Source organism: Thermobia domestica, chromosome 12 (assembly GCF_964235325.1).
Source record: "Thermobia domestica chromosome 12, izTheDome1.hap1.1, whole genome shotgun sequence".
Taxonomy (NCBI): domain Eukaryota; kingdom Metazoa; phylum Arthropoda; class Insecta; order Zygentoma; family Lepismatidae; genus Thermobia; species Thermobia domestica.
Window position 1 is genome coordinate 78,779,074 of NC_137465.1, and position 23,611 is coordinate 78,802,684.

The 23,611-nt window shown below is 34.7% G+C and overlaps 1 protein-coding gene across 4 annotated transcripts in view; it reads right to left on the reverse strand.

Annotated features, from left to right (window-relative positions):
• LOC145666523 (uncharacterized) overlaps positions 1–23,611 on the reverse strand; it is a 216,452-nt gene that overhangs the window by 116,743 nt on the left and 76,098 nt on the right. For 3 of the 4 annotated variants that reach the window (XM_081733816.1, XM_081733818.1, XM_081733817.1), the window contains one exon: positions 15,137–15,420. The exons of the other annotated variant lie outside the window; for it this stretch is intronic. The gene's annotated coding sequence lies outside the window, so the exon portion shown is untranslated. The remainder of the gene's footprint in view (positions 1–15,136; positions 15,421–23,611) is intronic. 4 annotated transcript variants of the gene reach the window in all.

Sequence of the window (23,611 nt, forward strand, 5' to 3'; positions counted from 1 at the left end):
TTTGTTTGAATTTTTTTCGTTTGAAATTTTTTGTTTGAATTGTTTTTGTTTCCAAGTTTTTTCGTTTCAAAATTTTGTTTCAAAGATTTTTGTTTGAAAGTTTTGTATCAAAGTTCGGTTTGACATTTTTTAAGTTTGTGCACTTATTGGTAAAGCACAGGAACTGTTTAGAACAAAAACCTTTGACAACATTGTGGTGCAATAGTACACGTCAGAACATGGGGTTGTACTTGAAATGAAAAAAACACAATTCATTGAAATGAATCATTTTATTACACTCCACATACATCCATACCAGATATAGGATCTGGATATTGTCGATACAATGTATTTTGAACTTCTTGCACTAGTTTGTTTTTAGCATATAATTTTAATTCCAATTGAAGTCTTTTAAGGTCTATTGCAATATCAATTGGTGGAAACTCAATGTCCATTTGGTCACAAATAAACTGTTTATCAATACAGGTATGCACCCACGAACGATGTTGACAACCATCACAATATCTAGATACATGTTGTACAATATGCATAACACATTTTTCAAAATAGTACTTTTTCAGGAATATACTTGTTTTGTTGCACACTTCCACTGCATGTTTCACACACTGAAATACGCTGATGAATTTGTTCCATTCCGTTTGTGTTAGATACACCATATTGCGAGGGACATGAAATGTACTCTTTTTACGTAACAGCACCATCTTCTCTTCGAGGACTGTACGCAGCACCACTTCATGATTTGAGCCTAATGATTTGACTATGGTCACATTTAGCTCATCATGAAAATAATCGTTCATTTGGTCGATTCGTGAACATAATATTTGCCATTCTTCACAGGTCAGTTGTACACCAAATTGTTCTGCTTTGCCCAATCGAATCACTGGTTCAAATGTTCTAGCACTGATACCAATCATCACATGTTTTGTTTGAAATATATTTATTGGATAATAGCTTGCGAAGATGAACTCTTTATCGTTAGAAGTACACATCTTTCCTCCTAAAAAGCACTTGCTCAAATGATTTCATGAGCTGACAGTGTATTGATTGATTTATAGAACTACGGCTGACGTCATTGGAAAGGAATGTGCTGACGTTTGAATTCATGATTTCATCACAGTTGTTGACGTCATGCTGACCAACCAAATTCATACAACTATGTCTGACGTCAAAGGAATGTGCTGACGTTTGAATTCATGATTTCATCACAATTGCTGACGAATCTGGCTGTGTACTAAATTCAAATTGATGACTTCGACCCAAGAGTCTTTTATAACATAAAGATACAGATCCAGTATTTAAGAAACGCAGCAGTTCTTCTTGTTTTGATGCTTCCATGGGTAAATATCTTGCTGGTAAAATTATATTCTTATCATTTTCAAGCTTCACTACGATTCTTAATCCAAACTTTGTAGGGATCATTTGGCTAGCTAAGATTCTATAAGGTACATTCTGTTGTAAATCAGTAATCTTAGTAAATGATTTCAGCACATCACGTGTGTTTAGAAACTGCAGGCAAGTAGCCATGATGACGTTATCATGAATACTAACTCGAACGATACTATATATAATGCAAAACTGATGACGTTGCATTATCATGTTCTGACGTGTACTGTTGCACCACAATGTTGTCAAAGGTTTTTGTTCTAAACAGTTCCTGTTCTTTACCAATAAGTGCACAAACTTAAAAAATGTCAAACCAAACTTTGATACAAAATTTTCAAACAAAAATCTTTGAAACAAAATTTTGAAACGAAAAAACTTGGAAACAAAAACAATTCAAACAAAAAATTTTAAACGAAAAAAATTCAAACAAAATTTTAAAACGAAAAAAATTTCAAACAAAATTTTGAAACAAAAAATTTGGAAACGAAAAATTTCAAACAAAAATTTTAAACAAAATTTTGAAACGAAAAATTTTTTAAAAATTTCAATCGAAAAAATTTTGAAAAAAGTTGTCAAAAAAATTTCAAACAAAATTCTGAAACAAAAATTACAAACAAAATTCTGAAACAAAAAATTCAAACAAAAATTCGAAAGCAAGAATTTTCAAACAAAAAGTTTCAAACAAAAAATTTCAAACTAAAAATTTTACGTTTCACGGTTAACCGTCAAACTTTATCCGGTTTTTAACTATTCGATTAACAAATAAACGGTGTTGATCATATTTATCAGTGAGTGCAAAATGTTGAACGAAACCAAGATTTTTAAATGTTAAACAAAACTTAAAACTGAATACAGCAAAGATTTGAAAATCATCAACCAATCAGATTACACGAAAGATAGTGATCAACCAATCAGATTGCAGGAAAGATAGTGATCAGCCAATCAAATTGCATTAACAATAACTTTGCTAGTGTTGTAGCATGTATTGCCTTTCGTCTATGAGTCATAAGATTCAATAAGGTTAGCTATCAGATTTCTAAAGCTCAAGGTCAAATCAATCACCACCAATGATCTTAGACTATGAGCTGTGACTAAAGTTCAATGTATTGTTTCAAATTTCGCGCCTTATGTTAAAATTCTGTTTATCACCATTCCCACATTTAAAGAATACTTCTCTTGATATACCTAAGTCTTAGAGTTCATCATATCATTATATGTTCAATAAGGTCAATAATGTCCGTCAATTGTTTACCTGAGTAGAACCAACTGTTTTCTAGAAGTGTGTGTACTCAAACTTAAGAAGTACCACAACAAAGGAAATGAATCCCTGTACACTACCTCATCAAGGACAATCACGTGGTACAACGTCTTGCTTACGTTTATATTTGGCGGGAATAATCAAAACCAATGACGTAATTTCATTTGACAATTCTCAAATTATCCTACAAAGTTTCAATGTACCAATGTCCTGGACTCCTAATCCCATCATAGGTCAATAACCGATCACGTGATCATACTCATATTTGACAATGATTTACCCAATGAATGAGATACTATCCAATTTTAAGAACAACTACCAATTATTGATACGACAATAAGAAATGTACCCCTTCCAAAATTTAAGATTGGTACACAAATACACCTGTGTCTTATGAAAAAAGTAATAAATCCTGTACTTATTCAATAATAAAGCCGGTCAATAACATTTAAATTTTGAATATTTGGCATTAAGAGGAACACCAACATCTACAATGGGTCCTAGAAAACGTTTACCGAATTTTGTTATTTGATAATTCCCAAATTTAAAAGGGAACATAAACATATAAATGTAATAAACCTCTGTACCTACCCATATAACGTGCTAAATACTTATCAAAGGGGTCAATAACCTCCGAAATTTGATTTTTGGTAGTTCTTTATCTATGAAAAGGGAACGATGTGGACCATCCAAATTTATAGTGGTACATATTGAAGACCTGTACTATGATACCAAATGCTTATATTAAACAATTTCTAAAACCAAGTGGATGAGCCAAGATACCCCTCCCAAATTTTTAAAGGATGCATCAATGTACCCATGTCTTATGATAGGAAATGAACCTATATACATGACCATATAACCATATAAGGTAATAAAACCTCATCAAAAGGGGAGAAATTGGGCCAAAAACCAAACACATGGTACAACATATTGCTTATGTTTATATTTTAGCAATTTTTACCCATGAAAGGGAACAAGATGGACCACCCAAATTTATCATGATACATGTTGAGGCATGTACTATGATACCGAATCCCCTCCCAGGGTGCAGCAATGTACCCATGTCTTATAATAGGAAATGGACTAATATACATGACCATATAACCATATAAGGTAATAGGACCTCATCCAAGGGGATAAATTAGGTCAAAAACGAAACACGTGGTTGTACTAAAATTTGGCAATTTCGTACCCATGAAAGGGAACGAGGTGAACCACCCAAATTTATACTAATCTATATTAGGGTCCTATACTATAATACCAAATATATGAAATGGGCAATTTCCAAAATTAAAGGGGTGTGCCAAAGTACCCCTCCAGGGTGCACAAACGTACCTATGTCTTATGATAGGAAATGAATCCCCATACGTGACCATATAACGATAAGATAATTAAGGGGTGCATTAATATACCCATGTTTTATAAAAGGTAATTGACCCCTGTATACGCCCATATAACTATATAGGGTAATAATACCTCATCAAAGGGGATAAATTAGGTCAAAAACCCCCGAAATTTGACTTTTTGGCAATTTTTTACCCATAAAAGGGAACGACATAGACACCCAATACTGATAGAGGTACATACTATGGTCCTAGGCTACCATACCAAATTTTTAGATTTGGCAATTTCCAAAATTTAAGGGGGGTGGTCCTATGTACCCCTGCCAAAATTTAGGGGGTGGGCCATGGTACCCCTGCCAAAATCTAGAGGGGGTGGTCCTATGTACCCCTAGGTCATTGACCCTGGGCCAAGGTCATTGAACTTTGACCCGGGTCATAAAAGAGAGTGAGGATGAGTCATTCGGGCGAACGCGGACCCCTACTACTCCCGTATTCCCTCATTTTACGTCTGCAATATCTGTGCACAATTTCATTCACTTTGGTTCAGTTGTTCTTGCCTTTCGGGTGTCAACTTTGAAAATTTTGGGATTGGCTTTTATATTAAACCTTTACATTATATAACTTTTTTTTTATGAGATTCTTTTTCCGGGATGGAAGGAGAGAAGTGGTTTCCTCTGATATCTGCTTCTTGCCACTCATCTTGTTTGAACTGCTTAAGTAAGATCATTTTGTAACTTTTGTTGTCATCAAACTCCGTCATAATAATAAAATTGTAATTCTTAACAATTTGTTTTATTCTCTTATTTGCAGTTTGCCACACTGATATATTTGTTACAAAATTGAGATTTGGTCCAACGCCTTTCGAATTCGCAACCAACCGAACCGAGAGCTTTTTGGGTTGCCTGCTATTGCAGGAAAAGGAGACTTGCAGGTGGTAATGCACTTCTGGAGTCGTGTATACAATTGTTGCCAACACTACAATATACAACCACGTAGGCCCACTCCACCACAAAGAATAGCACACTAGCTCGGCAGGGCTAATATCCCTTGAGGCAAAAGCAGCTGAAGTTTGGGAACTATCAACGTAATTCCACTGCACTGAGGGGACGGTTCTCTGTATTTCTGCTACACGGTCAGCAACGAATGTCTTATATTTGTCAGGGGAGGATGCTAACCAAGCCAACACAAAGGTTGAATCAGTAAATGCCTCCACTTTTTGCACCTCAAATACAACGGCCCTAGAAATTGCTTTCAACAACTTTGTCAAAAGCACTGCAACAAACAACTCCATGAGAGAGAGGGACACTGTTTTGAATGGTGAGACCTTTGTTTTCGCAGCAGCTAACTTAACAATACTTCCATTCTCCCCACGAGTATTTTGGAGTTGATCGTGACATGAGAGAAAATACCAAGTGGTTCAAAGATCTTAGTAATCTCCGATAACATCATTCATTTGGTCCACATCTATCACTGAGAGGATGGGAGACGTTGAATCTAACTCGTTACCCGCTGGTGACAGCTGCACATCTAAAGACACTAGAGTTTTGATTGTGCTGTCCTAATCGAACTGGGGAGACATATCAATCTCACACATGAAGGAAGTACAGCCTGAAGCATTTCCGGTTCAATAGACAATCACTTCCTGAGCTCAAATCCTCTTCTTCCTAATAGTTGGATTAGCTGCTGTTGAAGCTTGATTGCGTCACTCACCCTCTCGCAACAACCAAGGTTAAAAAAATGGGGGTTTTACGTCCAACGGTTATGCCGGCTAGGCTAAAGGAGACGGTGATTGAGAAATGAATGAAATGGTGGAATGAATAAAGTGGGAGGAAATGGGAGAACCCCGAGGAAACCCACACACACGGTGTTTATCCACCACAAAGTTCACTTGGCGGGAGCAGGGTTTGAACCCGGGACAACAACCAAGGTAGTTGTCCATGAAGAAGTCTCTTAGTACGACTTGCTGCTAAGGAGTAGTTCGCGCCTTCATTTTGTAGTCTTCTATAGGGGAACTCGGAGAATCACGCAATACAATTCTTTGATAATTCACACGCTTCCTGTTCACCAATACTGCTCGACATATCTTTGAAATGTTCGCAAAACGGAGAAGAAAAATATATTCTTGTAAGTTTGGACCTACCATCAGTTTTTCATTCAAAGACACACAGGATGCTGTCTTGGCACTTCCATCAAAGGCCACTAGCAGCATTGTTGTAGAACTGGTTGACTTCAGAATGGCATGGTGTGGCAGATAACAGCTTTTCACTGGTGCTAGGTTCTTCTCAGAGCGAATGACTTCCATGTGCTTCAAACATTCTTGCATAAACTCCCGATTTTGGTACTGAAACTGAGGTTGTTTGTAACAGCTTATGGAAGCGGTGATACCGAACACAGTGAAGGAATTTGATTTAAAAGAAAAAGTAGGCAACGGTCGTGAAGAAGTAGTAGTCTATCCATGCTACTCTATTCTCCTAAAAGATCGGCATTTTATTTTCCTTTCTTCTCTTTCTCTTGTCATCAAGTCACCAGTTTGCATAAGAACATGAAACCGAATTTAAACATGGGAAGCACAAGAAAGGATGAGTGTTAATGAAAATGATGACATTTGTTTTCTTTAACAAATGGAGACATTTTTTTTCAAACACCTCAAAAACAGAAATTACAGATGTATTAATGCGGAACTTCAAACATAGATTTCAAGGAAAAGGGAAGTGGCGTAACATTTTCAAGAGATTATTACTTGTTGCGTAAAATTCCTTCCTACACAAACCTTACTACAATACAGCCTTTAGACTTAGAATAACTCAAACGTAGGCAATTTCCTACCATTAATCAAACTACTTTCGTTCACGATTTAACTTTGAAAGAAAACCAACTTCAAGCAGAAAAACATCCTGGATCAATATCTTAACTTTCTCCCAGCATTTAGAATGAATTCATCCACCTAATGACATCCTGTTCAGTAGAGATTCGTCAACTAGAAAGTCTAAAAAGCTAAGCACTATACCTTAATATTCTGATCAGATACCAAGAGCAAATGTTACAAGTAGCAAGCTATGCAGCGATTCATTTTGAGAAGAAGAACAGTACACGTGAGAAAGTATTTCCTTGGTTTTACAGAAATAAGGCAGAAGAATATGTAACGCTTGGTTCTTGAAGCAACTAGAGCTCGATGACGCACACAAGAGACTCTTGGTCCTATTGTTATGATAACGTGGATGTGTTAGAAGAACATGAAGTGCTGTAATCAAATAATTAAGAAGGAGAATATCTGATATGTTTGCAAACTGTGACAATTACTAACAAACTTGATGAGTATACATGAAGCGAAACAAGATCCACTGACAGTAATGTGTTTTAGTACAACAAGCTCTGTACTCTGTACAAGCTTTGGATTTTCTTGATCCAAAAGAATTCTTAGTTCGTTCAATACAGCGCTAGCAAAAACTGAAAACTACTGTTCCTACAGCTGTAAAGTCGGAGTCAGAGACTAGATGGAATGCAAGAGTAAAAGCTATGAAAATCCATCATTAAGCACACTGAAGAAGTGCACTTTGAATTCTTCAGCTCATGACAGATGAGAGAGAGAGAACAATGAAACAAGGAATGATGTAGAACAATTAGACGAAATGATGATGAATTACAGATTTCTAATTTCGTTGGGTGTTTGGAACAACGTACTTGTTTCGCTGGATTGAATTCGGAAAGAGTTTCAGGATTCTACGATGAACTTAGATTATATCATCCTGAATTTAAAAGATCTCAAATATAGTTTTTACGCCGAAAGATAAGCTTTAGTCTAAGATCACCCTGGATGAATGATCGGACCTCTGTCAAAAATCAGAAGCCGGAATTGAGAGAGAAAAGGAAAGGAAAGGAAAGGAAAGGAAAGGAAAGGAAAGGAAAGGAAAGGAAAAAGAAAAACACAAGACTTATACAAGATTAGATGTCGAGAAATGAGGGACTAACGGCTAAGCTAGAGACGGAAAAAGTAATGAAGAAATCACTTAGGCGTATTCTTATGAAATTGAAAGATTCACTTTGTTGTAAGATTCTGATTCAAAGTTTGGATTCCTCCTAGATAATGACGCACTTGTTTTGGTCCTGACAATAACAACTAAGAAAACAAATAAAGTACCGTACAAGATTTCCCTTGCTGCTATGTGATTACGTACGCGCCTTTGGTGCGGTAGACCTGGGTTCAATTCCCGGTGGGAGCTCAGGTGGGTCGGCTCCCAGCTTAAGCTGTAGGTCCATGTCTCAATAGCCTAGGATTGAAGTGGACGCTGAGGTCCAAATCATTCAATCAAAGTAGAACCCTACAGTAGTGATACTGATGCATGAAAAAATTATTGGGACATTTGACAACTGCCGGATGTGGTCCTCGTAGTTCAGAAACTTTTCTTCTTCTGTTTCACAAAATCACAAATTTCGTTATAATATGGATGGTGTCCGATCATTTTTTCTCCAATTCTAAACTTGCGTATGTAAATCAACTCTCTCTGTCTCCATATTTGAATCTCTCTCTCCCTCAATGTCATCAACTATAAAAGCACATGGCTTGAGATCAAACCTTCGACTCTTGAAACCAAATGTAAGCGCTCTTGCAAAGTGCTGTCGTAACTCTATACGTTTGTTGGTAAATGCAGTGTCATTTTAGATTTTGTTCGGAGGGAGGATTCTCCACCGACATAAGAGTTTCACTATTTATATCAGTGTTTTACTACACATGTGATCAAACAATTTGTGTTTTTCACACTCAAGGAAGTGGGGAATTACTAGTGTTGTAAAAAAAAAAAAAAAAAAAAAAGTTTATTTTTCTGTTAAGATTTTTTTTCAATAAAAAACATCGTTCTTTTTCATGTTTTTTTTTTCAAATTTCTGTTGTTGTTGTTGTTTTTTTTTTTTCTGGTAACTATTATTTATTGATTTACGTCGCAGATTATTGAAATAATCAACAGAACTTAAGTCGAAGCCCACGTAACTTACAAATCTTTTGTTTCTTTGCACCTATATACTAGCAAAATTGTGTGATTATTCCTTTTGGCACCAGGTCATTTTTGGCGTTTTCCTACATTTCCAGTTAGTGACTTATTGCTCAAAAACCATTCATTCGATTGATATGGTTAAGGCCTTGCTTTTTAGAAAATGGATGTGGCTATCTTTTGGTGTAAGTTGCCTTGCAGTGTTGCCAATGGGTGGGAAATGTAGGGGTGAAAATTTACAAAAAATTCCCTAACTGAATTTCAAAATTTTTTGTATCTAGTACCACTGCTGCTATATGGGTTCAAGTCAACTAAAAAAATCTTTGGTGTGTTGACAAGGTACAGTGAAATCCTGAAGTCGCTTGCTTCCATCCAAAGAGGGAAAGAAAAAATTCTGTCATACACATGAAATTTTGACACTTTTTACGCCTCACAAGCAAAAATCAAACTGCCGGGCTACAGCTTCTCTAATTATCCTATTGAAACTTTTTATGGTGCGTTCTGTAGGACAAAGAGGAAGCTTTCAGGTAGTGGTACGTTTGTTTCAATGTAGCAAGTAAGAGGATAATAAGAGAGAGGAAGAGGGAAATTTTCCGAATTTTTCACCTAAAAGCGGGAATTAATTGTTTTAGCTGGAAACATTGCCATCAGACAGACGAAAACTATCTGAAAATAGCCCTTAGTACTCCAAGAATATATCCTACAAGTATCATGGCGATATATAACAAAGTAATCATGAAATTTAAAAAAAAAAAATCTCATTCTACCTCAGAAATTCACCATTTTCTTACCACTTACAGAACATGGTTTATTATAAACCTCAACTGTACTTTCCCTAATTATTCTAGTGAAACTTTTTATGGTGCGCTGTGTAGGCTAAGGATGAGGCTGTTAGACACTGGTACGTTTGTTCGAATGTAACCAGCAAGAAGGAAATAATAGAAATAAAAAAAAGGATTTTTTTTCCAAAATTTGCCCTAAAATCTGGAATTAAAATTTTCTGTAGCTGGCAACACTACTACCAGACACACACAAACTATCTTAAAATAAGCTTTGGTATCCCTCTAATATATCCTACAAGTATTGTGACGATATCTAATAAAGTAAGCATGTCAATAAAAAAATATACATTCTACTTTTAAAAAAATCACAGTTATCTTCCTAATTAGAGAACAAGGTCTACTGTACTTCCTCTAATTATCCTATTGAAACTTTCTATAATGCGTTGTGTAGAGCAAAGACGAGACTTCCAGATACTGGTACGTTTGGTCCGATATAGCCAACAAGAGGGAAATAATAGAGACAAAACATAATTTTTCCAAAATTTCCCCCTAAAATCTGGAATTAAAAATTTTCTGTAGCTGGTAACACTGCTACCAGACAGACGCAAACTATCTTAAATTAAACATTGGTACACGACGATATTTAAGGAACAAATCTTCTAATTGCCAAAAATATATTACTGTAAACAGAAAAGTAGGGAAAAACAAGAAAAATCAAGGGTTAGAACCTAAATACGAATTTTTCGTGCGTTCCCTAATTACCCCATTGTAACGATCTGTACTTGCGTTTGTTAAGTAAGGACAAATGTTCGATTGGCGTAAGTTGACTTGCACTCAGACGTATAGGTACGGATTTATAAACAAAAATTTCTAATTTTTTCCCCAAATTTAGGAAAATTTTAATTTCCCTAATTGGCAACACTGCGCGCAGGCCCGTCCAATTGATGTCAACAGTTAGGTATCCATCCGAGGTATCTACCTGGCAAGTATAAGGAGGTCTTTCTACAACGAAGGAAGCTACAGGGAAAAAAGAAGTAAAGGAAATTCGAAATTAGGAAATTCTCGAATTTTTGACTGGGGTGAAATTTGAGAAGGAAATTCGACACCAGAAGAAAAAAAAAATATGATAAACTATAGTCCAACCATATTTTGCAAGAATAATATCCCGATATCTTAATTAGTGTCCACACAGGGGCGGATTAAACAAATGACACCCGTGTGTGCCACTTTGGCTACCTGGGCCACCGAGTATACATTTGATTACATTTTTTTGACTACTAACTCGTGTTGTTGTTGTAGTTATAGTCTCGACTAATAATAATAATATAGTTGTTGTAAACAATAACTTTATAAGGAAAGTTTTCTCTCCTTTTTACATCTTAGTTCCAACACTGTTGGTGAGAAATGCAGAGTGTTTCAAAATGAATTTTGGGGTTTTAAGTCTTCGTAGTACTTATTACATTTTACGTACAATTATAAGCAATGCATCAAGTAAAAGAGCACCTCAAACAGTCTTTGCTACAAGTGTTCAATGTGAGATTCATTTGTCACACGGCACACATCTAGTCGATAGGCGAGAAAGGCCCATAAACTTTCCGCATATGGCACAAAACACATTCAATTTAGGGAGTCTCGTTTCAAGTGTACCATCTCCTGAGGATTTGCTGACGGCCAGATAGAAACATTATGAGTGTTCACATTAGCTCTTAGGTGAAATGTCGATTTATCACTGAAGACGACACGATCCAGAAAATCTTCATTGCTATGCAGCAATATTTCACTTGCGAAATTGGCACGTAAAGCGTAGTCTGTAGGCTTTAGACCTGTAGCAACTGCAAACGATAAGGACGTAGTTGCACGCGTCTCCTTAATATTCTTCACACAGACCGTTGCACTGTACATATTCAGTCTTTATTAAAACACAAATAACTTTCTGCTCTCTAGTCTACATCTTTGCTGCTTGCTCTTTCTAACGGCAGACAGAAGAAACAATGCATGTACATGCGTGCGTACAAAACTGTTTGAGTTGCTCTTTCATTTGATATAATATTTATAATTGTAAGTTAATTGTAATAGATACTACAAAGTTTCAAAACCCAAATATTAATTTTGAAACACCCTGCATTGCTTCAAATTGTGTCATCCTATATTCATGTCTTTTATATACATGTCATCAGGGCCGGTCCTAGTCAATTTGTCGCCCCATGCAATGGCATAATTTGCCGCCTCCCCCTTTCTCCAGAAAGAACAAATCTTAAAGGTTGTGATTTTAAGTATGCTACTCCAGCATGAACAAAGGTGAGGGTAAGTGCAGTTGCACTCAGAAAGGCTTAAATACTTACTAAAAATGCAATCCCGTTGTGTCTGTTTTTTTTTTTTTAATATTAATCTATTACGTTAGTGAAAGATAAAGCAAACACACCTGCAGAGGAAAAATGGTTATCCTTTTTATAGAATTCACTATCGAGCTTCAATCTCAATGTATCAGTTTGCAATTCCAGTGCAACTAGCTCTTTTATCTTTATTTCTTGATTTCCCTTCAATACCTGTTAACATTTTTAAAAAAAACTTGTTTCTATCTTCAATGATAAGGAACTTGTTTCTGACAAAAAAAAAAAAAAAAAAAGACTAGTTGTCATATCAAAACTGTGGTAACTTACTAAATGGAACAGATATTCACTACTATTCGAGAACTGAATTCTTGCATTTGGCAACAATCAAGCAATTTGTGCTCGGATTTATTCGACCATTTGCTTTAGCATTGTCCATGTGGCCTTAAACTAATGCAACCTAAACATAACTTATGAATGTAGTATTCAAATAGAAGGTCAGCTTAATAAATGTAACTACCATCATCACGAAGTCTGTTTCCAACAAGAAATATTTAATTTAAATAATGACAGATTTTACCGGACCATCCAAACTTGCCGCTCCACGCAAATGCACCGTGTTGCATATATGGTAGAGCCGGTATATCATAAGTCGACAAATTATTTATATATGACATTTAGAAAAATACTATTAGGCAAATTAGTATTAGTTTTTACCTTTAGACAAGTTATTAGAATTTTATACTGTTCGTGACATTATTTTCGTACTTATTAAAGGCATTCATTTCTACTTTTATTTCTTAGTTGATATTGACGAAAACTGGTGAAACCCGAATTGTTAATAGGTATGGCATTCATGTAAATTGTAAAATATTTGTAGCGTATCAGTATCTAGCGTTTAATTTATGTTGCATTTTACGGTGATTATACCTATATAAAAATATTTAATACTTAAATAGACGTAAGATGCATTAGAAATGACTATTAAAAAAAAAAAAACGAAATTTAGAAAAAAACAAGAGGCAATGTTTTTTTTTCTAAAAAAAAACGTACATTTCTGGAAAAATACGAACGTTTTTTTTTTTTTTTTTTTTATTTACAACACTAGGAATTACACCCTCCTGTCCTGCCCAAATCACGCCCTGGAACATTTGCTTGGAATTAGTGCGAAATAATATGAAATTAATCACTGAATAACACTCATTTCTGTCAGTAGTTTTTAAAGCTCTGCATCCGCATTACAGACTTCTGGAAAAAATAAAACCTACTGCCATGATTGAGAATTTCCGTAGATTTCACAAGGACCGTCTTCCTATCTTGATATGATATGCAATCTTTGAAGAAGGGAAAGCATGCAAAAAAGGCAATTTTGAAACTATGGGAACATTTTGTGACAAGTTTTATTATTCAGGCTCTACAAAGGAATTTCAGAACAAACGAATGACAGAGACGGTTTTAGAAGTATAAAGATTGTAAACATGGTTCCGGTTTTGCCCCTCTGAATGGAAAGAGTATACTACGTCACACAGAGTGCTTTAGACAAGAAGAGGAGAAGGGGAGGAGATGGATTGAATGTTAGGAGCATGTAGTCGATTGAGACGTGTGTTTCTGAATGCATTAGCACACGGCGCAAGAGTTTGTCAGCAACTTTTTGTAACATTTTCTACGCCGCGAACTGTACAATTACACTATTTTAAAAAAATCATTGTTTTCGCTGGAGAGAAATGGCATGAGCTCAAGGAAGAGTAGTTTATATATACACAGATGATTACCAAAATAATTGTAACATCTGGAGTTGGACACACGTCAGTGCCTGGGTTGACAACGGTAAGGCGGTTGGTGGTGGTGGAATAGGGTACACTCTCCATTGTGTGAAGAACAGTAGAATAGCAAAGTGCAGTGTATGACCAGACAGTGGCAGTTCAAACTGGGCTTCTCTGACTTCTACACATTGTTGGCGCACGGCTATGTGGTCCAGCATGACGAAACTGGCAAATGTGTCACGAAAGACAGTGTTCAAGGTCGTGACTTAACAAACTCATTGCAAAACCATATCGCGAAAGATAAAGAAAAAAACTCGGTAACGAGTCTTGCGAGCATTAAGACGGATTATCACCACTCAGAACCGTCGTGTCATTGCGGTGCAAGTGGCGGTGAGGAACTCACAATAAAATCTCCCACAGTCTACGTCGACAATCACAGACTGCCGCGAGTTACATGACATGGACACACAGATCGGGTTGAAATGGCAAAACAGTTGATGAAGAACTACCACCCTTTAGCACGATGCCATTGCAGACACGAACATGCAATATGGACCCCCGATGACTGGAAACGTGTCATATGGTCGGATGAGTCATCGTTCACTTGATCTCAAATCATGGGCTGTGTTAGTGTAGCGGAGGCCCAAAGAAGTGTATGATCTGCAGTGTCTCCACCAAACCTTGAGATTTAAGAGGGAGCTCTGTGAAGCTGTGGGCCAAAATATCCCGGTTTTCAATGCACCCTGTTGTAACGCTGATTATGTCATTTAGGGAAACAAGCGCATCCTATGGTTCACACGACGTTTGCTGGCAAGATGATTTCAGGACGATAATGTGCCCATTCATACAGCTATAGCTGTTGTGGCGTAGTTTGAGAAACATTGAGGATAGAAATGAACACCTCCCCTGACTTGCCCAATCCCCAGACCTGAACATAATTGGACATCTGTAGTGGTTTCAGAAACACGAATTTGGCGCAACCTTCGCCTCGATCTTCTTTCGCGGAACTTAGTGACGATGCACTGACGTCGTGAGGCAGACTGTGGGGTCACGTGAATAAAAAACAGGCGTGACGGCCACTACGTCTAGAAAGCTCCTGATACGCTTGTTTGAGACAAAGCGACGCAACGCGCTAAACATGCTCAACCAGTCGCTAACAAACGGTGTCGGAACGGTTAAGGGTCACAAGAGCTGTCATGGCAGTGGTTATTAATTACATACATATATAAAACAGGCAATTCGCAAACCCAAAAACATATGTTAAAAATAAAAGCAAATATTTTACTTACCTTTGCGTTTTCAGCTGAAGTATTTACTGATTTCACTGTTCTCTTGGGCACTATTTAAAACTAAATTTCCTAGGCTTTGATGTTTGTTCGCTACCCTTTCTTTTAAATTATTTTAAATAACTTTCCTAGATATAAATCTCTTAAGAGCATTTTCTGTAACGAGAAGTACACATCCCCTGTCCTCTTGGTCCATGTTCCACACCTCTAAATTCACTTGTCATTCTTCCAAAAAACTATTACAAACTTCTGACCTCCAACAGTTCTCTTCCCACCCGAGGATAAGCCTATGATATAAAAAATGTCCTTGTATAAATTAACACATTTTTTAAAAATACTTTTAATTTTTCACTAGTTTCAAGTAATTTCTTTTTTAACCCTGTAAAATTCCAATTATCCATTTTGCTTCATGCACTCTTGCTTTAACTATGCTTGTACTGTACTTGCAATTATGTATTGCGCTCATGCATGCAAAGAACTTTTACCTTAATTCTGCAACGTTACAACTTAAGGCAAGCAAAGGTAAGTCTTGGGTGCCAGTTCTCGAAGAGTTCGATGACAACTATTATAGCACATTCCTTCATTTTTGACGTATGCACTCGCCATAGTGCAACATTAAACTGATTTTCTTACTATAATACCGCTCTCTCTATATTTTTTATTCATGGTCTTCATTACTACATAGCTTCTTTTAACTGTCGAGACTTCCACAGGTAGCTTTATCATGTAGTCATGAAGTCATATGTTTTTCCAATTACTAATACGAAGAACAATATTTTTTAAAAAATAATTATATACATTTGTTCTTGTATACTAATACCAAACGACCGAGCATGAATTTTAGTTATTATAATATCGAGTCTGCAACACTGCCACCTGTGATATAATTTGCAATAGCTTGAAATGCCTTTTGGTCTAATTTTACTGACTCGTGCTATCGTCTTCCTTTATACAAGCATTCGTTCAAACATCTGGCCTATGCATGTTATGCTGTTCGAAGACGGTGAAAAAAAGCTCGAAAAAGTTTGAAAAAGACCAATATTTCCAGAAACGAAAATACAATTATCCCATTCTGTGTTTTGTACATGATTGTTCAAATCGCTTTATAAAAATCCAGATTACGAATTACACTAACTTTTTAAATGAAAAATGCAGGCATATATATTTTAACTCTTTCACTATATATAATATGTAGGAATAGGTATCAGGAACACGAATAATTTTCATTTTAGATACGTGGTTTCAGGTTCGTTTCAATTCAGAAATCTGTTTTCATTATAAAGTGTAAACGTTTCTCATTCTAGCGTCTTCGTATATAAATGATGGACATGGCAGATAAACGTGACTGAGTTTTGAAATGTGTCAGTTCATCTGATTTTGTTTTTCCAAACACTTCAAAACCGAACTTTATAATTTAAAATAAAGTTTCCCATATACTGAAACAAGAGAACCTTCCGCAGTTAGACTAACTGCTTCCCTTTGATTCTAGAATTTCAACAACATTACTAAACCCACTTGACTACGGAGGCAACTTATGAAAGAATGTGTTGTAATATTGCTAATAGAATTGTTGCAAAACACAGGTTCACACCTGGAGTTTTCAATAGCCATTTCCTGTTTTTCTCAGTAATTTCAGACGAAGATATAGATTGATTTTTTAAAATTTTATTTATTTATGCCTTCAACAGAGTAAATAGCTCCAATTATACTGCTTACATAAATTAGATATATATATATAATATATCAATAAGCAATTGTCATTAGCCCCCAAGCCCATCTATCGCATTTAATTGAAATGGGAAAGACAGTGTCAAATTTTGAAGCTAATTGACCAAGCCTCGTATATGAAAGAAGGTTCTTGAAGCTGTTCTCTCATGAATTTGGTATGCCAACTTACGTGTTGGTGCGTTTAGCTCCAATCCTGCGACCATATATGGTTAAGAAACAGGGAAGCTGCTCGTATGATGTCTACATTCTTTGTGACTGCCCCTTGGGTTTGGACTTTCGGGACTTTTTCCTTCCGCCCACGCCTTGCTGTATGTTGAAGCCAGTTGGACAAACGAGATTATTCGCGCGCTTGTGTAGTTGGAAGCCGGACTTCTCGCGTCCGTGCTGATCGAAGCTGTTCTATATTTTTCGTGTGAAGTGAACTCCCCTGCCTGGGTTGAGTATTTTGAGCTTAAATATTTATTCAAAACTACACTGTATATATTCGAGCATCAAAGTGGGCTTTCGAATCAATTTTTGACGATCTAGTTTATTAAAGCGCAGTGGTAGCTACAGTAGTTTCACAAATCCCGATGCCCGTGTAAGCCTCCGAGTGCTGAGTAATTTGGCGTTGCCTGAAGCATCTAGAAGTAGAAATCCGATGGAAAAATTAGGATCATCATCTGTGCAGCTTATCGTGGAATCTTTGTGATTACTTGGGACTCAACACCAGGACCACGACGACCCTTGATCATAGTGAGCATGATATAATTAATCAAACAATTAGTCCAAACAATTAATCATGCCACCAAGTCACCACAAGTTAGAGTCGTGAACGGCCGTAAATATCATAGATAGAAATTTGTTTGCCTGTGAGTTCAATGTAATTTTTGAGTGTAGTATAATTCATATCGAGTGTCATTATATGTGTTATACATTGCAAATTGAATTTTTCTTCATTTGTTCATAATATTAATTTTTAGCTTGTTGTTGACGTTTAAAGCACATGTGTACATTTACATATCCATTCACTTACATAATGATTCTCTATTCTGTAGGGAAACAGAATAGAGAATCATTATATCTTTATCCGCCGCTTCCCAGCTGCGATTGTGATTAAGTATAAGTATTGGATAAATCGAGTTTCTTCGTGCCACAGCTGGGAAAAAGAGGGAGAAAAAAGAAAGACAAAAGAAAAATGAGTGATGCATTTATGTTTACATGAAATTCTGACCACGAAGAAAATCTCGATAACACAATACAATAAAATATTGTACATGTTAAATAACACACAAATATTAATTACATGCATAGTAGAGAAACAAAATAAAGAGTATGAAGATAAAACCAGACAATGAAAAGAAGTAATCCACATAAATCGATACACAATACAAAAATCTACCGTCCAGTAATCTAATAATCTAATATTCCTGTTGGAGAACTCATATTTTTGTTAATAACATTATATTAACAATGACGAGTATCAAATAATGCTAAAATTCAAGTTAAACAACAATATATTTTTATAATATTCATACTATTAACCATTTGAATTTTTAATTATAGATTTTATGATTTTTATAAACGCTGTCGAGGGAACTTCTAAATCCAAAACTGGAATTTTAGTTGATAGGTCATTATATAATTTGCACAAACGTACTAAAGGAGAGTTCTTGAATTTTTCAGTTCTTGAAATATCATATTTAAATAAATTTCTATTCCTGTTTCTAATTCCAACAGCATTAAATGAGACATTTTCCAAAAATTCTGAAAATATCTATCTTACAATTTACAATTTTATACAACAAAATTTGCTGGTATATTAGTGTTTGTTTAGAGTGCAATAAGTCGGTTACTCGTCAGGATTGGTCAAAAATACAGTGTGTGCAGTGCCTGAATTATGCTCACATGAGATGTATTAGTTTGAAAGATGATGTAAAGTATATTAAGTCGAAGAATCTGAAATGGTGATGTAACAATTGCTCGAAAGTAAGACAGAGTTTGTTAGGAGAAACTGTATTCTAAGATTTAATTACGGATCCGAAAAAAATTTCACAAAGTACTGATTGAGTTAAAAGAAATAGCAAATTTAGGGAAACAGAATAGAGAAACTTAATGTGACATGAGAAAGTCGCTGAATGTTTTACATGAGAAGTTAGATGAAAACACTGAAAGCAAAAAACAATCTAAAAAGTTGAATTCGTACGCTAAAAAAAAAAAAAAAAAAAAAAAAAAAAAAAATCAACTTTAGAGAGTGCAAATATAATATTAAAGAATCAATTAGCTGAATACCGTTTGCAATTAGATGGGATTGATCAATATTATACACGTAATTCTAATGAAATTTACGATGTACGTGGAAACCAGAAGTTGACATTTGTCATAGAATGAAAAAGATGTCGAATCAAAATGATAGAGATGTTATTGTTAAGTCTGTTAGGAGAACGGATAAGGAAAAGGTTGCATAAAGTCGTAAGGTGAAGCAAAACTTAAATACAACCCATTTGGGTTTGAATGTTATGCAAACAATCTATGTTAATCATAGTATGACTAACTATATATAGAAATAAAATTTTGGGACAAGCAAGGGAAGTAAAAGAAGAAAAAAAAAAAGGTCATGCGTTTGTTTCGGTTGATAATGCTGGAGCGGTAAAATTAAAGAAAAGAGATATTAATAGAGATATTGTATTATTAAAGACGATGGATGATGTTTTAAAATTGTAAAATGCCCAATTGTCAAACAGAACTTTGTAACACATACTAATAGCAATAAATGATAGTAATATATTAATATATTTCCAAAATATAAGGGGACTAAACATAAAATTAAACGAATTTTATGTTAACAATGTATGCTATGTATGATATAATAATAGTGGCAGAAAGGTGACTGCAGAGTTATGTCTATACTCTTGAATTCATCAGGATAATTATGCTGTTTACAGAGATGAGGGAATAGATAGGGGTGGGGGAAGTGTATTAGTGGCTATATTTGTAATAAAATAGAATTTAAATGTAATACAGGAAGTCTATTTGTCAAGGTAAATATAAATGGTAATATATATATATATATATATATATATACACTATACTATACTATATTGTTAATTGCTACGTAGTAATCACCTTCGAAGTATGGTGATTATGTATCGTTCTTTAATGCTTGTGATTCTATGGTAGACGTTTTCATTAAAAAATGTAATTATAGTGGGTGATTTTAATCTGACGCATATTAGTGGTCCTACCTATGATCTTAATCAGGATGGGGTATGTTAAAATATGCTTGCATATTTCATTACTGTGAATGGTTTAAAATCAATAAATGATGTAAGTACTGAAAATGGAAAAATGTTAGATTTGGTATTAACAAATGTGGAAGAGGCGATAAAATTAACTAGAACTTACAATCCATTTTTTTAACGAGGATATACATCACCCAGCTTTAATGCTGGATGTGATTTTAAAATTTAAGAAACAAAAAACTAAAAATGAATATGAATCAAATTAAAATTATAACTTTCAAAAAGCTTATTTTCTACAGATTTATACAATGTTTAGAGAAGACAAGTTTGAAATGAAAGACAATTATGATAATGTTGATGAGGCAGTAGATTATTTTTATTCTGAAGTGAATAACATTTTCGATAAAAATCAACTAAAAATAACCATGTTGGTATGACAATGAGATAATTGCGATAATTAAACAAAAACAAATACATCGAAGGAGAATGAAATATTCAGAATATAATAGAATAATGTTAAGACAACCCAGAAAAGTTTGAGAAAATAACGAATAAAACATATAAGAAATATATAAATAACGTAGAGAAAGATTGAAGTCAAATATATATATATATATTTTTTTTTAAATTTGTTTAGTAAAAACGTAAATACTAAAAATAATACAGTAGAACCCCTTTAATCCGTCACCTTTGTGACTGGAGTTATGGTCGGAACACAGAAAAGGTCAGATTATCAGAAAATACAGAAAAATATGGATTTACAGTAAAATAAACAATATCTGAACTTAAAAATGACTGCATTGTTCTCTATAGTAAAACAAATGAACACTAAGCACTAAAAACTGTACAGTACAATACAGAAAAGACGAACAACAAAAGGAACAATACAAGAGATGACGGAGCACTAACGCGTATATGCGGTAACAGCAAATAAACAACACTTTTGTGACGGGCAGTAAACGACAATGGGCCTTGTGAGTCATCGACGAGTCGGGACAAGTGCGACTCAAGCACGGTCGTATCAACCGGTGTGGCGGACCAGCCAAGGGCGGATGAGAGGGGTTCTACTGTAATAATAGAGTAATTAGAGTAATGACATAGGGAGAAAATGCATTGGATACTTCGATACAAGTAATTCAATTGCGAATGGCTTTGATGACTTCTTTAAATCAGTTTATGAAAATTCAGATTGTTGTTAAATTAATAACCTATATAATTAATATTTTTACCAGAGTATTTTTCTTCTTTATTAACCCGCAAATCCCCAGTGTATCACAGGTGTCACATTGATTTCCCGTTGAACTTATATAGTTAGTTTTAACCGTTTTACACAAATACCCATTGTACTTTACAAGTCACACTTAAACCTTTGTAGCAAGCTTTGTTTCATTCCTTTTTTTCAAGTTTTAGCAATTTTATTCACCTTTTCTTGCCAGTAGGTGCATGTGGCTCATGGAGTTCGAGTGCCTTTCAGCTTCCGGATATATTTTATTTATTCTTATGATAAGTAAGTACTTTAACCCCTAATAATTTATTTTTCCTGTATCTAGAAGGGTCAGCAATTACTCTGGTAAAGTAGTAATTGCTCATGTACTAATTTAAGGTTATAAATTACGTTTGTTTCTCACTGAGTAATAGGTGTCACATTGGGTTTCCAATTCATTCGAAAACATTTTTTTCGATATTTATGTTATCTAAGGTCCTCACTTAGTGAACCATGAAAGTTTTGTTCAAAAATTCTTACTTGAACTATGTTTGGGTTTTTGTGGGTTAAAATTTAAATCATTCGTAACAGTTTCAATAACGCTACGTAATCTTCCTCGACGTTAATTGGCATATATGGCATTTTATGTACATATTAATGTAGGCAATATAGATATATTAAATTATTGATATATAATTTTTAATTGTTGTTTTTATATAATTTTTAATTACATTATTAATCATGATTTATTATTTATTATTAGTTATTTAATCATATGTCGCATAAGAAACTGTTTTCGTCCACTACCTAATTGAGCTTAAATAAAGTGTAATTCGTTTGTTTCGTTAAAAAAAAAAAGTAAAATAGTTATATTATTATTAATAATTACGTGGTAACTCCTCAAATTTACTTAATTTTTTACATCTTTTCACATGTTTATAGAGATTATGTTAAATATTTTCCTTTTAAAAAGTTAACTTCAAGTATTTCAAATTTTTGTTTACAATATATAAATTAAATACTTTCTTCTTTTTTTTAAAAAAAATAATTTTTAATATGTAACAATAAGATTTGTTATAATTTAACGTTTCATTTTAAAATTTCATATTACAACTGTTTTTATTAATATATATATAATCACTATTATCATCATTTTTCTCTTTTCTTCTTCTTATTCCCAAATATCAATTAAATTTGACCTTTCCTCTCCATTCTATGTTCTATAATGTAATTTTTCTTATCCGTGAATTTTTATTCTTCAATTCTTTCTAACAATGTATCCTATAAATTCATGAATTTGAAGTCCGTTTGTTCAATTCATTTATCTTTCTATTCTTTCTTAATCTTTCGAGCCTCCTTCCATTTTCTTATTAATTTTCTATTCTCTTTTTCTAACCTTGTACCCCTTCCCTATTTATATCATGTCCTGTTTCCTTTACATGCTTATATATCATGTCATTCTCTCTTTTAAGTCTCAAGTCATCTTTATGTTGTTTTGCTCTTTCTTTAAGCTTTTTCCTGTTTCTCCAATATGTATCATATTACATTTCTTACATTTCACTTCATACTATCTCTTTATCTTCTTCTTTTATGTCCTTCTCTTCCCTCATTTTCTTAATCACTTCTAGGATTGTACTTCCTCCTTTTCTGTATGAATTCACACATCCTTTTCTTAGTACGTTCTTTAGTATCTGTCGTTTCTCCAATGCTGTCTATCCCATGCCATTTTTTCTTCTTCTCTTCCTTTGTTTTTTCTCTATCCGAACGGAATGCTAACTTAGAGGAAAGAATCGAAATTATCCTTTTGGATGGAGGACGCAATTCATCAATAATAGCAGCCGTCTTCAATGAGCGATGTCCTAATCGTGAACCGGTGACAGACAGTGCTGCTGTACGAAAACTAATCCGCAAATTCAGAGCAAAGGAAAATGTTGATGATTTACCACGATCAAGACGACCACGAAGTGCAACTGCTCCAGATACATCAGCAGCTGTGTTTGGTGTATTGGTGAAAAGTCCTGCGAAGAGTATGCGACGATGGAGTTTTGTGAGTAGGCGTTAGCCCAGATAGCTCGTGACCCAGTGTTTCCTCATAACAATGTTTTTAGTGTGAGGCAAATTTCTATGTAACTGGTGAGGTTAACAACCAAAATGTTCGGTACTGGGGTAATACAAATCTTAATTGGGTAGATGAACCAAAGATGCAGGTAAGGTAATCGTGTGGTGTGGAATATGGGTCGAAAAACTTATTGGACCTGTTTTAATTGATGGGACCTTGGATGCTGCACAATATGGAGATATGCTTGAAAACACTGTTATGCCACT